This window comes from Procambarus clarkii, chromosome 41, assembly GCF_040958095.1.
Source record: "Procambarus clarkii isolate CNS0578487 chromosome 41, FALCON_Pclarkii_2.0, whole genome shotgun sequence".
Classification (NCBI taxonomy): Eukaryota; Metazoa; Arthropoda; class Malacostraca; order Decapoda; family Cambaridae; genus Procambarus; species Procambarus clarkii.
The window spans coordinates 32,358,370-32,364,369 of NC_091190.1; positions in this window are offsets into that span (position 1 = coordinate 32,358,370).

The following is a 6,000-nucleotide window of genomic DNA, read 5'->3' on the forward strand; positions in this document are numbered from 1 at the left end:
GGCTGGTAGCCTGTGAGGTGCCCGAGGAGCTGCGAAGAGCGCGTGTCGAGCACCGAGAAGCATCATTATTCCTGGGTGGCTGCTCATACCGGGAGTACCTACCCGCTGCATTCACTCTTACTGCTGGCCTCTGGGACACGCGGCGATGGGAGTCGTATCTGTTTGAACCTGCGGAGCCATGGATCGCTATGGCATTGTGCTAGAAAGTTTGGGCCCGGTCAATTGTTTCCTCCATTGACGAATTCCTTGAATTGGCAGTGTATTCCGCCAGACTCTTGTCCTGTAATCCCTGTCCAAATCTCATTACTGTGATTTGTTCCACTTCCCACTGTGACACATGTTTGTAGGCTCGATGAGCCAAGTGGTGGGCCCTATCTGCCCAATCAGCGATATCCTTCTCGGGTTCCTGCTGAGCCTGGTTAAACTTCATCATGGATGCATCCAGAACTTCCCTATCTCCAAATCGCTTGATCACCTTATGCATCATTCGATTATAATCGATTGATGGTTCTCTGTCCAGTAAGCGATTGTAAAAATCACTCGCCTTACCCTTGAGGCACCACCCTAACTCTGTCAATAACGTAGGCCCGCTCCAGTCCTTTTCCGAGGCATAAGATGTGAAACCGCGGTAGAAGGTGGCCCAATCTGACTTCCCATCATAATCCAACGCCCGAGGTGGTGTGCAGAAGGTCTCTTTCTGTTGGTGATACCCTGCCCGCCTGGTGTGGGATAGGGAGGCATCCGAATCGGAAGTCTGAGAGCTGTTTGACGAGTGTCAAGCTGGCCGTCTTTTTGATCGAGCTGATCGATGGTGGGGGGCACTCCCCTGCCGAGCACCTTGCGGGCCGCCGGCGTCCAGGCCATCTGCCGCTGGCAGCATCCCCAGAGGGATGGCGGGCACTCGTTTCGCTGGACGAAGATAATGAACGGCTTCCTTCCCGCGGACCTGAGGACCCGGGACCCTGTAGGGATGGGTCCACCTCAAACGATTTAGCAGCCAACAAATCGGGTGTGGTCCTAAGGCGGTTGATATCGTAAATGGTGTCCTCCGTAATCTCGTGGCTACGCCGAAACTTGATAATTCGAGTGGCCAATGTATCTCCTACACCAGGTAGCAGCATCAGCTCAGCAGCCAAAGCAGAGTTTATCTTGATAGGAGTCATTGTGCCGGTGTTGAAAACTAAAGCTCAAATATATCGGCCGACTGTGTGCCCCCAGGTAGGTTACAGCCCAGGGAAACCTGTACACAAAGTCAGATAACGGGGCAGGCCTGGTAATAAACCTTAGATCTGGGGCCAGACACCTCACATGTGTATTGCACCATACACAAAAAAAAAAAAAAAAAAAAAAAAAAAAAAAAAAAAAAAAAAAAAAAAAAAAAAAAAAAAAAAAAAAAAAAAAAAAAGACACCAATGGTTAAAATTAATGTTCAAAAATCCAATATTCAGAAATAAGAATAAATGTTCCACAAAGAAAAATAAGCACCGCACAGTCAGTAATGTAAATAATGGAAGCAGGTGGATCTTAAGCAAAGTAAACACTGCACCCTTAATTGGGACTTAAACCACATGAAGCTTAGACACAAAAAATCGGGCACTTACTGCAATTGCAGAACTGGAAAATCTTAAGACATAGCAGGCACTTTGAGGAAATTTAACTTGCAATGTACCTAATTTTCATAAGCTCTGAGGGTTTTCAAAAACATTTCTTTCAGGTGAACGTGGGGGAACTTCGTGGTACAGTGCAGGGCTGATCACCATCCACCTTAAATCTGGTAGGAAAACAAACTCACTGGCTTTCTCCGAAGAAAGGCTATAACAGGCTACGTCTAGCTAACAGTAGAAACGATAAAGTAACAGACCTGTAGCAAGCACTCTGCAGAGCTGGAGCCAGCGTCGCTGTAGTAAACACACTGGAGAGGGATGCGCTCAAGAACGACAGCCTTAAATCCTCCACGAATGGATTCGTAAACAATAACAGGTGCTGGATGCGCTCAGGAACGGTGACGCGGAAGCCGTGTGAATGGTACTTGCCTCCCCTTGGTTAAAAAAAACTTGGAAACCGCAGGAATCGGTGCTTGGAGAACAAGACAATAAAATGCAAAAATTCCGGGGAAATAATCCGTATAAAACACTGGTAACTGGAACCTTTGGAGAATCTTGGGGAATTACATGAGATGTGGAATAAAAGCATATACACAAAAAAACAGGAACTGAAATATCTTGTGCACTGCTATTGAACAACGAGCCGGAGAACATCTATGGCGCAACCAAAGCACAGTAAATCGAAACTGGAAGCGTTGAACACTAAGACGTCTTGACTGAAGTCGGCAGAACGATGATGCAGATATCATGGCGAGGTCCTCTTGATCACTGCGTGGGGAACGGTTACTCACTGCGCCAATGTGGAGGTGGTCGCCACGTGGTATAACAATGGGGTGATGTAATACGAAATAGTTCGCCTTGAGCTGTAGTCGTCGGGGAAAGTAGGTCTGGGAAGGCAGGTGAAGCAAGTCTAGGCTTCTCAGGAAGGATAGGGTAGAGGGAGTCAAAGCCTCTTCAGTAACCCTAGTAGCACTTATTCTAAGTGCAGGTGTTGCCGGATGGGCGTCGTCCATGTTGGGTCACGTGCAGTTCATATCTGTGCTCCCTCTCTCGACCTGTGCGGGGCTGCTGCGCGGGAAGGCTGTGCGCGGTCGCCATCCACCAATCAGAGCACAGTCCTGCCTACACTTAGAAATGTCTCCTTTGGCGGGCACTTTTAATGTGGTTCCCTCCACAATAATCAATCTGGTATCACTTCACAATAATCAATTGCCAGGAATCCCTGACGTTACACACTGACACTAATCTGAGCACTCAGTATTGGAATTCCACACCTGCAAGATTATATCACATGGAAATAAAATCAACACCAATGATTGAATTATCACATTTCTACCAGAATGGTATAATAAATATTCTAATGGAAACGTGTTTCCGTGTGTACCACACACACACACACACACCTCACAGGTCCTCACACCCATGGAACAGCCTCCCCCACCAGCAGAACACTCACCAAGGAGGCGATTTGAGAAGGGACAGAAGAAAGTGAGCCTCAAAGTGATGTACACTAACATAGATGGAATTACAAATAAAGCAAATGAGCTTGGAGAACGGGTACTAGAGGAAAACCCAGACATAATAGCACTCACAGAAACAAAGATCACGAAAACGATAACAAACGCAGTGTTCCCACAGGACTATTATGTTATGAGGAAAGAGAGGGAAGGAAGAGGTGGGGGTGGTGTAGCTCTGCTGGTAAAAAAAGGCTGGGATTTTGAGGAGATGGATATTCAGGGCTGTGAAGGTTTCAGTGACTACATAGCAGGTACCGTAACAAATGGAGGGAAAAAAATTATAGTCGTAATCATATATAATCCACCACCAAATGACAGAATACCTAGACAGGAATATGATAGAAACAACATGGCCACCATTAACATAATAGAAAGAGCAGCTTCTGTTGCTAGCAGGAATGGATCTGGACTACTAACTATGGGAGACTTCAACCATGGGAAGATAGATTGGAAGAACAGAGTCCCGCATGGAGGACCAGAAACATGGAGAGCTAAGCTGCTGGACGTGGCAACAAGAAACATTCTAAGCCAGCACATCAAAGAACCAACAAGAATGAGAGGAGAAGATGAACCAGCAATGCTTGATTTGATATTTACCCTAAATGAGTGGGATATAAGGGAAGTTAAGATGGAAGCGCCCTTGGGAATGAATGACCACAGTGTATTGAACTTTGAGTACCTGGTAGAGCTAGGACTTATCTACCCCAAAAAAAGAACTAGGAATCAAAAGGCTGGCATACCGAAAGGGGAATTATGAACAGATGAGAAGTTTCCTAAGTGAAATACCTTGGGACACAGACCTCAGAGATAAGTCTGTACAGGGTATGATGGACTATGTTACCCAAAAGTGTCAGGAGGCAGTAAACAGGTTCATCCCGGCCCAAAGGGAAAAATCCGAGAAGCAACAGAAGAATAAATGGTATAATAGGGCATGTATGGAAGCGAAGAAACTGAACAAAAGGGCGTGGAGGAACTTCCGGAATAACAGAACACCAGAAAGCAGAGAGAGATACCAGAGAACCAGGAATTAGTACGTCAGGGTGAGAAGAGAAGCAGAGAAAAGTTTTGAAAATGATATAGCAAACAAAGCCAAGACCGAACCAAAGCTACTCCACAGTCACATCAGAAGGAAAAAAACAGTGAAAGAACAGGTATTGAAACTTCGAACAGGCGAGGACAGGTATACAGAGAATGACAGAGAGGAGTGTGAAGAACTCAACAAGAGGTTCCAGGAGGTCTTCACAATAGAACAAGGTGAGGTCACTGTGCTAGGAGAAAGGGAGGTAAACCAGGCGGCCTTGGAAGAGTTCGAAATTACGAGAGAGGAGGTCAAGAGACACCTGCTCGATCTGGATGTTAGAAAGGCTGTTGGTCCAGATGGGATCTCACCATAAATACTGAAAGAGTGTGCAGAGGCACTTTGCTTGCCACTCTCCATAGTGTATAGTAAGTCACTGGAGACGGGAGACCTACCAGAAATATGGAAGACGGCGAATGTGGTCCCAATATACAAAAAGGGCGACAGGCAAGAGGCACTGAACTACAGGGCAGTGTCCTTGACTTGTATACCATGCAAGGTGATGGAGAAGATTGTGAGAAAAAACCTGGTAACACATCTGGAGAGAAGGGACTTCGTGACAAATCGCCAACATGGGTTCAGGGAGGGTAAATCTTGCCTTACAGGCTTGATAGAATTCTACGATCAGGTGATAAAGATTAAGCAAGAAAGAGAGGGCTGGGCGGACTGCATTTTCTTGGATTGTCGGAAAGCCTTTGACACAGTACCGCATAAGAGGCTGGTACATAAGCTGGAGAGACAGGCAGGTGTAGCTGGTAAGGTGCTCCAGTGGATAAGGGAGTATCTAAGCAATAGGAAGCAGAGAGTAACGGTGAGGGGTGAGACCTCCGATTGGCGTGAAGTCACCAGTGGAGTCCCACAGGGCTCTGTACTCGGTCCTATCTTGTTTCTGATATATGTAAATGATCTCCCGGAGGGTATCGATTCATTTCTCTCAATGTTTGCGGACGATGCTAAAATTGTGAGAAGGATTAAAACAGAAGAGGACTGTTTGAGGCTTCAAGAAGACCTAGACAAGCTGAAGGAATGGTCGAACAAATGGTTGTTACAGTTTAACCCAACCAAATGTAATGTAATGAAGATAGGTGTAGGGAGCAGGAGGCCAGATACAAGGTATCTTCTGGGAGAGGAAATTCTTCAGGAGTCAGAGAAGGAAAAAGACTTGGGGTTGATATCACGCCAGACCTGTCTCCTGCAGCACATATCAAGCGGATAACATCAGCGGCATATGCCAGGCTGGCCAACATACGAACGGCATTTAGAAATTTGTGTAAAGAATCATTCAGAACTTTGTATACCACATATGTCAGGTCAATCCTGGAGTATGCAGCCCCAGCATGGAGTCCATATCTAGTCAAGGATAAGACTAAACTGGAAAAGGTTCAAAGGTTTGCCACCAGACTAGTACCCGAGCTGAGAGGTATGAGCTACGAGGAGAGACTACGGGAATTAAACCTCACTTCGCTGGAAGACAGAAGAGTTAGGGGGGACATGATCACCACATTCAAGATTCTGAAGGGAATTGATAGGGTAGATAAAGACAGTCTATTTAACACAAAGGGAACACGCACAAGGGGACACAGGTGGAAACTGAGTGCCCAAATGAGCCACAGAGATATTAGAAAGAACTTTTTTAGTGTCAGAGTGGTGGACAAATGGAATGCATTAGGAGGTAATGTGGTGGAGGCTGACTCCATACACAGTTTCAAGTGTAGATATGATAGAGCCCAGTAGGCTCAGGAATCTGTACACCTGTTGATTGACGGTTGAGAGGCGGGACCAAAGAGCCAGAGCTCAACCC